The sequence below is a fragment of the Crocodylus porosus genome, unplaced genomic scaffold, assembly GCF_001723895.1.
Source record: "Crocodylus porosus isolate Cpor-Errol unplaced genomic scaffold, CroPor_comp1, whole genome shotgun sequence".
NCBI lineage: Eukaryota > Metazoa > Chordata > Crocodylia > Crocodylidae > Crocodylus > Crocodylus porosus.
Window position 1 is genome coordinate 52,131,843 of NW_017728943.1, and position 11,939 is coordinate 52,143,781.

An 11,939-nucleotide genomic window follows, 5' to 3' on the forward strand; every position below is an offset into this window, starting at 1 on the left:
GCTGAAGCAAAAAGCCCTGGCTCAAATTTGCACCACTTCTATTTGAGCTGCTGCAAGCACAGGTGCTTGCATGTGTGGATGCACCCTACTGGACTGACCTGTGAAATGATTGGTGAAAAATGTCACATGTGGGCATAAGAAGTAGTTCGCTGGAGTAGAACAGAAACAACTGGAAACTTCAGCAACAATTTCCTGCTAGTGAAATCCATTGAACTGTGGTTATAGAGTTTGACAGTTGTCAGGAGAGCAGGAAAATACTTGGGTGATTGAAAAAAGTTTGACAAAGTGAACTCCAGCATTAGCCAGAAATAAGAGCAAAAGTTGAGAGAGGAATTTTTTTATTTTTTTATGTTATTTTATTAATAGTTTATTTGACCAAAAGGCAGTATCAATTGGAACTAAGGCTACTTGTGGCTTAGCTTAGTAAATGGCTCTGACTGGAAAGATAATGCAGAAAGATCAGTGTTTTGGTTGGACACTTTTCAAAATGAAGCCTCAAATTTTTTGTTTCAAATCCACATTTTCAAAAATGACCAAAGCATAATGTGCAAAAAGAGTTAAAACAAGCAAACAAAGCAATTTAGAAATGAAATATTTCTTCTCAGCCAAAATCCTTTCTTGAGCCTAACTCAAGCAACTCTTGGTTGGTTTGTTTTTTGTCAAGAGTGTTAAACTTTCAGAGAAACCATCTTGTTTTGGTTTTGTTGTTTTGATCTTTCAGTTCACCGGCGAAGTTGAAAAATTAATTATTTGTGCATCCCTAAACAAAACCAAGTGGCAGAAAAGCAGATTGCAAAATAAATGAAAATATATATCTTTAATTTTTGATACTCAAATCCCTTTATACCAGTGGTTTGCAACTTTTTTTAGACACAAAGTGTTCCTCAAAAAATCCCAGCTCTTAGCTTTCACTCATTTCTTCACTATGAAAAAGTAATAAAGCACTTGTTCTGTTGCAAAGAACTTGGAAAAAACACATCGGGGATGTTTTTGACACTGAATTTCTATTTGAAATCTCTGGATTTATCTTGTGACTGTTTGCATACACAACAATGCTAATATCCGAGTGACATCCTGGCTGAGAAACGCTGCTTTATATGCTGCCACTTGCACGTGTCTAAAGCAAGGAAATTTTAATAAGTGGCTTGACAATTCTACCACTACAAACGTCTACAGTCAATGCCCTAGTCACTGACTTTATTGGTGTAGCACATTTGCCCAAATGTAACCAAATGAGTGGGAAAGCGAAAATGTGTTTCTTTCTATGTGGTGATGTGATGTGCTACTAACAGAACAAAAGAAAGTTGTCTGGTGTAATAGTGGTGCAAGGCTTTGCCTTGTGACCTGAGAAAGGATCCTCATTTCTTACTTCTCAATTTCTATTTGCAGACTCTACTTAAGACGACTTCTAAGAAATGCTGGCCAAGTCTCTGAATCCTTATTTTACCTTGTCATCCTACTGTTACAGAAAAGGTAGCAGGGAAGGGAAGAGCAGCACCACTGTACTGGGAAAAGGAGTGCTTGTTTTTTAATTTAGTTGGTTCCTGTTTGGAAACCCAAGAGAGGAATCTGAGACAATATGCTGTCAACCTAGAACAAGAGGATTTGCAGCCTTGGATACTCTTGCAAGGCAACAGTTCATTAGCTAATTGCCTCTGCTAGACAATGCCTTTTACACTGCTCACAAAATCACCTTTAACCTACTCTGACCAGACTGTCATTAAACCCTGGAACTCATTTTCCTGAAATGCTACCCATTATTGTGAATTCAGAGAGGGTGTGTGTTTGTCTCTCGCATGACAACTGAGTACAAGAATAGTTATTACCAAGTAATTTACAAACGTGCCAGCTTCTGAACTTTGCTAATAAAGACAATGCAGTTGCTCACACGCTATGCTAAGATAAGCAGGGCTTCTCTCTTCACAGGCTCTTTCTTTCTTTCATTGTGAACCAGTTTTATTCGAAGGCCTACTTTATCCTTCAAACATCAAATAAGATCTGTGTGCCTGGGCATAGTCTGCCTTTGTAGTCTTTTAGTGTGCTGGGAAAGGGTCTGCTAGCTTTGTTATCACATTTGGACTAGATCCTCTGAAATCCTGTGATCCTGAAAGATCACAAAGAGTTGAGAGCCGGGAGTTTGCAGGGGGCTGGCTTATATTTGCCTGGGCTCTCCTGTAAATTATTTCTAATCTGTTATTGCTCTTGGGATAGGTGTACCAGTTGCAAGACCAAACTTTGCTGTTGTAAGAAACCCTCCAATAAAGGAAATGACTTTTATTTCATACCTGAGTGATCCAAGTTCAGCTCCTTCAGGACAGGCTGTAGGACTATAGGACATGCAGTTCACTGAAGCACAATATCCCATGACTATTAAATGGCAGAATACAAATGATCTTGCTCATTTTTCACCATTTATTGTATTTTTAAGTGGGGCTGCATTCAAATTTGTCTACTTAAATCTTTTTAAACTAACCCATGTTGCACCCATTTAGGCTATGTAGTCACCTGTGCAGTTTTCTCAGTGAAATACAGTAATCCACTTTTTTTTCATACATCCTCTGGCAAGACTTGCTTAACTCCACAGAAGCATATTAGATGTATAGTCCATATTCGGCAAAGCTCCTAGGGTTGCTGAGACCTGGCAGATTCATCACAAAAGAATCCCTCTGAAGTTGTGATGCTTTACAAACAAGGCTTTTTGGGTAGATGTGATATCTTTTATTAGATTAACTAAATATGCTTTACAGGTGTTTCAGGAAAGAGTACAGCAATGGAAAGACATGTTGCTTAGAGAACGGTAAGTCCAGTGAAAGGCTGAGGCGACCCCTCTTGTGCACAGCCAGAAAAAGCCAGCTCTGAGCCTAATACCGGCGAGTCAAATTCATAAAAACACTTGCTTTGAATACTAATAGTGCACTTGGGGTCTTCCTGGAATCCAGCTGAAGTCGCTTTCTGTTTGATTAGGGATTTATGACCTCGGTGGGGAGGGAGCCACTCTATCCTGATTTGACTCTGAGTTATTGGATAGCTGGTAGGATGGGGACAGCACAAGCACCAACAAGATGAAAATTAATTTGCAAGGGGGAGTGATTTTGACCTAAGGGGTGAAAACTCTCAGTATGCTTGAGTCGGTTTGATTTTTGTTTGGAAAACTTCTTGGAAGGGAAGGCCTTAAAATTCCCTATACATCTACATGTAGACAGCAAGCCTCTGTGCATGAGGTAGAGAGGAAGTGGGAATGATCTTTTCCTTTACAGAATACAGTAGGGGGGAAAAAAGAACAACACATTTCTGCTGTGGAAGCACAAAAGTCAGCAGCCACAGAACCTCATTGTAGTTGAGTTGCACTATACACACTACCACTAAAGGTTTTGCCCACAATTGGGACTGCCCTATTTGCTCCCATTCTGATATGAAAAAGGGCTAGTTTTTAAACAGCAACTTTATCCTTATGGATAGGCTTCAGCTTATATAGGAGAAGCCTCTGGAGACTTGAGAGAAGACCTGTTAAATTACATGCAACCAGTGGAAAACAGTGACCAATATCCATCAAACCTACAAATATAATTTGTAGGAAAACAACAATGGCATTTGTATAGTTAAGAATCCCAGCATCCTTTTCTCCTATTAACAGAAGCATTTCAATCTCAGTAAAGCCAAACATTCAAGGCCACATTATTCCTTCTCTTGTTTCAGTTCTCAATGGAAGTATTTGTTTCTGTTCTACTTGTAGGCTTAACTACAGCTTTTCCCATGAACCGCTGTGCATATGCCAAAATGCCTTTTGCAACTGGTAACTCACTGGGTGCATTAGGTTCCAATTAATATAAAAATACTGGCTTCATAATGCTTGAAATATTTTGTGGAGTGAACACATTAAAAGAATTTAAAGCAGCAGGAAATGACTGTGTACAAGGAACTCCCCCCCACCCCAGTTAAATAATTCATCTGGTGAAAGCATCTTGTAATTTAACATTCTTTTTTTCATATTTAAGACAAAAAAGAGAGATCTAATTCCCCTACATTAACAGACCATTTAGACTGCACCATGAAGCACTTGCAAGGAAATGTCAAAATTGAGGATGATGTAACCTTAACTCGGCCCCTTGTGCATGTGAATTCATCAGATATAATCTTAATTGCATCATGTTTCAAGTTGCCAACAACAGATCTCTTGGACAGTCTTTCCAACAATTTATGTTTCTGGGTCCAAGAGCAGGGAAAGGGAAAGGCATTTAGGTCAGAAAAGCAGCAGGAGCAGGAGATAGAGAAATAGGCCCTTTTGGTAGCCAAAATATTTGGGAGCCTGCCCTGGCTTGATACAGCCATTCAAATGATGAGCTAGATTCACTGAGCTTTGCTGCTTGCATACCCTTTACAAAGTCTTGTCCCCAAGATGAGTGCTTAGCAAATTTAGAAGAAAAAAATCTCTACTTCATATGCTCAGCACACAAATGCCACATGTTGGTATGATCTGGGTCAGTCAACAGCCAATGGTCTTTCTGTGAGGACTTTTCTGTAAGGGCTTTTTCTAGGATAAATTGCAACTATCAGAAGTCAGTCAGTTGGGCTAAAAAAATGGGGAAAAATTGATCTCCCTCCTCCCCAGCTTTGCCCCTGCTAAACACTGACCAAACCTTTTCTTCACCAAGACTTGCTGAAAATAGGACTTTCTAAATGAAATCATTTTACACCCCAAAGCACAGCTTTCACTGATGCACCTGCTCTGATATGCAGTCAGTGAACTTAAGTAAACACCCTACAGGATTGTTCTCCATTTGAATTTATTAGTTGTTATCAAGGAAAGATAATTAGCTGTGCTGAAGTGCTGTGATAATCAGTAGTATGAACTTGTTGTTACCAACAGAAACAGATTGGGATTTTTGTAGCGCAGGAAATGTGACAGCCCTGGCTATGTACCTCTCTGTTTTCTACACAAATGAGTGTGTGGCTGTGGGGAGGATGGATTGTGAGGGGCATGGGATATGTGCATCCTTAGCTAGTGTAAATCGTCAGAGCTCTGGTAACTTCAGTGATTTGCTTCAGTGGCAGATATGCCTTTTTAGTTTTGTGGTGCTTCTATACAGACTGTCTCAGAAGAGGCAACCTGGTAAAGAAATCCAAGACTACATTTTTTTTTAACAGTATAAAATTTATCTTAACTGCTGGGCAAGTGAAATAGCAAATACTTTAGTTTTTCTGTTCAATGTTATACCCCACCTTCTCTCTTTTGTATGGTGTCAGATATCAATTTCCAAATCTATAAGCCACTGCCTGGTATTATTATTCAATGTGCAGATTCCATCTACTCCATCTGGGCATTTATAAAGATTGTAGCTTTTGATTAAGTGCTGTGTTTGAACACATTTACACAGGGGGTCGCTCAAGATGTTAATCTTGTGAAGTGTTGTTTTGAAGGTTCTGTAGCCAGATCTCAGTCTGTTCAGCTTAATCCATGCTTCTCTGTCAAGGTCAAGTCCAATGGGGGTCTTGTTTGGTGTTGGTATAAAACACTGTAGGAATAGGTCTGACCTTTCCCAGTGGTTGGCCCACTCCACTGCTGCCCATAGGTCATCTCTTCCACTAGTTTATTGGCACTGACCAAGCTACATTACTTATATCTGACATAGAAAATAGATTTGAAATGAGGTAGAAAACAGGCACAGTCTTTATCAAACTTACAGCTGCCTATGACAGTGTATGGCACCAATGCCTCAAATATAAACTGTACTCTATGATACCTGACCACAAGCTATGCACTTGATCATGAACACAATCTCCAGCAGATCATTTAAACTCGCTACTAGACAAAGAGAAAAAAAGCAGAGTACGAACTCTGAAGAATGGAGTCCCACAAGGTTCAGGGATAGCACCAGTACTTTTCAACATACATAGACCTCAGACTTCCCATACACAACATCTAAGCAATATTATATCATAAAAAATTGTATCATTTTACTCTGTGGTCATCCTGGTTACTCAGAGTAAAAGCAAAACAAAAAATTGAGGTCAGGGGGAAGGAATAATGTTGCAATTTACCTTACATCAGAGGTGGGCAAAATAAGGCTGGTAGGCCACATCTGGCCTGCCAGGCTAGTCTATCTGGCCCACAGGGCCCCTAAAAAAAAATTAGAAAATTGTTAGCTATCTGTGGCTGCCTGTCTGAGATGCCAGCAATGGCAGGAACCAGGAGGAGCCCTCAGCAGGACCTAGCAGCCACAGCAGAAAGTCCTGTCCTGCCCTGCCTCACCCCTAGCCCCCTCCACCTCACCCCTAACTGGAAGCCTCTGGCTAGCAGAGGCTTTTGGCCTGGTGACCATGGATGCTATTCCCTTGCCCTCCCTCCATCCAAAACTGCAACTTCAGCTAAGAAGGGAGTTGGAGGGGAAGGTGTCCCAGCCATGCAGCTGGGAACTGTGGTGCTAGAGCAGTGGGCAGGTGGGGAGGAGCAGCGGCAGTGGGCAGGAAGGTGAGGAAATGGTGAGGGGGGAGGGGGGAAGTGGCAGCAAGCGGGTGGGTGGGAGTGCAGCAACAGCTGGATGGGAGCGTGGGACCCATGCCATTGCCTGAGGGCTAGGCTGGCAGAAGTGCAGAGCCTGAGCCATGAGTGCCCTAAGGCCTCGCTGCCTGCTGCTGCCACTTGTGGCACGGGCTGTGGGCAATGAGGGAGGGGTGTTTGGGGGGGGTCCCCCCCCACCATACATATGTACCCACACTCCCTTTGCACCACCAAACACATGCACCCACACCACAGATCCCCTCCCCCCACACACTCAAAACCCCACAAACCCCATACCTATCTATCCTGCCACACTCCATATACACATACCCACCCCCCACCCCCTCCCACAATATACAAGAGTAAGACTTCATGTTAAGCTATTATACAATCACCTCTATGTACACTACACAAACAGATGTAAATCAGGACAAACATATTTTTTGAAATTAAATTAATGAATTTGTAGTAGATGTTTGATTTTTTGAATATAAATGGTTTTTTTCTGGTTCCAAGATGGCAAATCCCCTTGCCAAAAGGAGTACTTCCGGGGGCAAAGTTCAGGGGGTGGGACTTCTCATCTCAAGATGGCAAGCAGGGGGCATGTCTACCCATGCGGCACTCAACAGGTTGCCAAAACTCATTAAGTGGTCCTCCAGCCAAAATAATTGCCCACCCCTGCCTTAAGTCAATTAAATTCTAATTATTGCAGAAGTTGCTACACCAGGAAGATTCTAAAATGTCCCATTCTCTGGCCCCAGACCTTGACTTGCCTTAATCGCACCCATTCCTTCCATATACAGAAAAGAAATAAAAGGAAGAAGGTATTCATATTTCCAAAGAACAGAGGTAATATGTTAGCTTAGAAAGATTTGCAGTAGAGCTCATGATACTGCTACAGACAGAAGTTTCAGCTGAAAAATACCTACTGCCCTCTATCACTGACCTCTCCTAAACATATGGTCCATCTCTTTTGAAAGACAATCTTGGATTCCAAATTTTCAGCCATTATGGATAGGATCTTGAGGCAAACATGGCACCTACAACACCATTCACATCACTGGGAGTTGAGGATCATTGGCACCTTTCAGGAAGTTCTTAACAACCCCCCAGGATTGGACCCAAATTCATTGTGTGTACAGTTTTAGTTCACAGATTAATTAGTATATGCACGGTTGCATCTACTACTGTACTGAAAGGGGTATTAGGCACATCATTCCCAGTACTGTTACTGGCAGTTACTCAGGTTCACTTCAACAATAGCAAAGGCATTTTGCTATGATTGGTGCTGGCAGTTGAGTTACATTCCTTAACGTACACAACATACTTCCTGGACTGGGAATATGCGACTGGTTGACATATACAAAGCATTTCATAGTTTTACATATCTCAATGTCCTCTAGGAGAATTCTAATGTTCCTAGAGAGAAAGTTTGAATTTACTGAAGGCAACAACTGATTTTTGTTTTAAATATCCTATAAACAAGTGAAACGCAAAGAAGTGTAAATAAACATTAGGTAAATATATGCAAAACTGTGCTTTTCATGTCACATTAGGCAAGCTGATCTTCTTTCACCAGCGCATGAACAGGCAGAGAGATGCCACCTTGCAATGGTTCTCAGACTGTTTCAGTTTGCATACCACTTTGTTTGCCATGCAGCTGAGTGTGCTTGTGATTCCAAGTTACAGATAAAAAAGAAAGGCGATGCTTACTACCCTGTAATCTCACCAGCAACCAAAGAGACTACCATTCTTCCATTTCTATTTCCCTTTCTTTTCTGTTCCTATTCCTTCCTCTCACATACTGTAGAAGAGAGGTGCACAGCTCAATCTCTGTGGTGAGCCACTTGAATGGATCTCCACCGATATAAGCCCTCAGCATCTCTAAATCAGAAACTGGACTGCACATGTGAAGATTAACAAGTCCATGTGCAGTGAGGACACAGGACTCGCTGCTTTGTGCTTCAAATCCCTTTTCATTTAATAAAATGTTTTAATCCAAAACTATGGCAGACCAATGAGCTGGAGCAGATCCACTGCTGCTCTGTAACTTGGCTGCTTACCCCATTGCCATTGCTGCCACTGTCTTAGAGCTGTCACTAGTGGAATTAAGACAAAGATATCTACAGTAGTATCTGCTATAAGCCATTTTCTTCTATACCTGTTTTACTGGGGCAATGTCTTAAGAGCTGAAAGTACAAGCAAATGATGAAACAGCACAGACATTCCTTTTCTACGCTTATCCGAGGGGCTGCTCCTATTTAAGGGAATCAGAATTAATCCTGAACTGATGGAAAGCAGAATTGCTGCATAGCATAGCATAGAAATCAATCCTAATGCTGATTTATGTTGATTTACTGCAGAGGAGGCCCTGAAAGCAGAATTCAGTCTGCGGGGTTTTTTTTCTTTTTTGAGATTTACAAGAAGCTGATCTGCGACTTGCTGGAGCCAGCTGTGCCTGGTCTGAACCACAAGAGGCAGACGCTGTGGCTGTGTGAACACCAGAATGGTGATCCCTGCGTCCAAGAACTGAACTGGATCCATGTCCAAGATGCTGACAAGGCCTGGAAGCTCTGAGGCTGGGTCTGAAAAACCAGAGCTTTGCCAGCACTCACCTGAACCAGAACTCCAGCTAGTCACAGGATCTCTTCCAGCTGGATTCTTCACCTAAGAGGAGGCAGCAGTGAGATGGTCCCCAAAATGAGCGAGCTGTCCCTGTGTGACTTCACCAGCTCAGGGCATTTCAAGGACCAGAAAAGCAGGGACCGAATGACTGGGGAAGACAACATCAACATCTCTCTGCTGCATTGCTGCCCTGCGCCAGAACCAGCAGTCCAAGATGAAGCCAGTTGTGGTTCCCTTCTGGGACAGCAAGCTGACCTGTGTGTTCCAGGGCTTCTTCGCAGGGTCAACATTAGCCAGTGCATGGGCATGTATGACAAAAACCTTCACGTGGCCAAGTTCTTGGCACTCATCAGCCAGCTCGTTCAAGCTCCTCCTGCAAAAGTGGTTCTCCTGTCCATCCTCAGGGAACACCAACAAGTTGGCCAGATCTCAGAAGCGGGCTCAAAGCAGGAAGTGGAACCTGAGGAAGTGCGTGAAGATGAAGCAGATGTGGCCTTGTATAACAAGAAGGTGAGTGATGTCTGTCTTGCACCCTCATAACTGCCACAGCAGAAGGGTTCGCTTCGTGGCTCTGTCAGATTCCAATGAATCTGCTAAATACCATGTCATCAACAATCTCAGACATGCACAATTCTGGAGAGAACATCTAATTTATGACAAGGACGTGAAGAGGAGGAGGAGGAGAAGTCTGAGGTAACCAGATAACTCCACACAGACAAAGCAACGGTCTCCACCTTCACAACCCAGCTGCTGAGCAGGCAGGCTTTAGAATGTCCTTTAAATAAAAATGGACTAATTTTGCTTCACACTCCCAAAATTCACTTACCTAATTCTAGCACTATTCCTTTCACTTCTTCCTCTACAGTGGTGTCACTGAAACAGGCAAGGTAGCTGGGAAATGCAATGTATCCTTGGAAACCAGCCTATAGGCTCAGCAGTCTTGTGTAAAAGGCATTTATGTCTCTTGTGCCTTACAATGACTCTGCAGGCTGGAAACCCAGTCCTTGAACACCCTGGTTTCAGTCGAGTAGATGGGAATCTGAACTGTCACAACAACCTGACTGAAAATCTGCTCAGGAGACTAATAAGCCGATGATTAAGACAACCAGTGAAATATCTGTCTTTGCTCTTCGGTACTGGAGTTTTGAAGGGAACTATGGGAGAGGAAAGGGGAGGAAAGTTTATGGAGCAAGGCCCTGTTGTGCCTCTGCACAGGTCCTGGAAGTGGTGTGAAGGGGACACAGCAGAACTGATGTTTCAAGTAATCTCTGGATTTCTAAATCATTTTAAACAAGTCAGATGGCAAGTCTGCTCCCATATCTGGAGGGTCTTTACAAATAAAGCTGGCATGTTTCTCACATGTAGGTAGTATTTCTGGAGTAAACTAGTCAGACTACAGCAGATGGTAGAGCTAAGATGGAAAGAGTATCCATTGAGGGAGAGCTGGAAACAAGAGGCCAGGTGGTAAAGTGCATACAAGACAAGACAGGCTGTTTGTGAGGAAAGATGACCTACAGTTCACCTTTGCACTCCCTGGATCCTTGTCCTGCCCTGCACAAGGATTGTTGTTTTGTGTCATGTTACAACAAACTCAAGGCTACTTGAACTTGCTGCAATGGCCACCTGGAGCTGAAGATCAGCTTAGCCACTTCTCTGCTAATAGAAGGAGAATGATTGGTATAAAATAGCTCGAGCATCATTTGTGTAGCTGAATGAGCCAAACAGAATTAGGGCCAGCCTATAATAGCACCATGGCAAAGAGGGGTCCCACTGCCTTGCAGGATTGGGCTTGGTGTCAATGTGTCTTAAGGCTATGGCCGATCCAAAAATTACAGTGGAAGGAAAGATAAGACATCACACATTGCTTCCAGCAATTAAACCGGCTTGCCATCTAATGCAGTCACCCTTTTTTATATAAGATAAAGATGACTATGAAAAAGCCTTGTCAGGGACAGAAAGCAATGATAGAAAGCCCAGTACAAATATAATATATTGCTTGAAACCTAGACTATACCATTCATCAACAATGGAATAAATAAGCACTGAGAGTGAAGCTCAGACTGTTAACACTAGTGAGCCTGGTGAAATCCCTTGCAATAAATATGAGAAATAAATAGGAAACAAGTTTTTAATACCGGTCCAAATTTGAACTGATTTGATCTTTGGCTTTTTTATGCCTGTGGCTCACCAGTAGACCACAACAGCCCTTAGCAAAGTGTCTTTCAAATTAAATTAGTCTGGGCAAAAACTACTGTTAATATAGTGTGTGTCTGCAGCTTGGAGTAACAGGAAGAAAATCAGAAGTAGCAGGCCTTTAAAGATACTTTTTACAAAACTATTTGATTTTTACCATATCCCCTTTTTATGGCAGTGACTCTGTACACAGACAGGGAGCCAATTTTGGCCCTTGAATAAGTTGGGTGCATCTTCACAATTTCAATAGACTTGCTCACCCCAGGTCAGAATTTAGCTCCTGTTATTCCTTTTCTAATGTAGCCTTTCCCAAATTAGGTTGAAAGGTACAAGAAATTCCTTTCCAATACAAGTGCTTCTCATAGCTACACCCTAGCAGCTTCTAGCCTACTGTCAGTCATCTCAAGCCCAAAGCAACCTCTGCTGAAATCAACAGGAGTCTTTCCACTGATTAAGCTGGGATTGGATCAAGCACCTATGAAAATGGCATTATTTTCTTTCCTCCTTGCTACTTGTGTTTCAACTTGTGAGTAAATTGGATGCTTATCTTGCTGGGATCCTATGACCCCAGCTGACTTCCTGCCCTTTGGGCAGGGGGCTGGACTCGATGATCTCCCAAGGT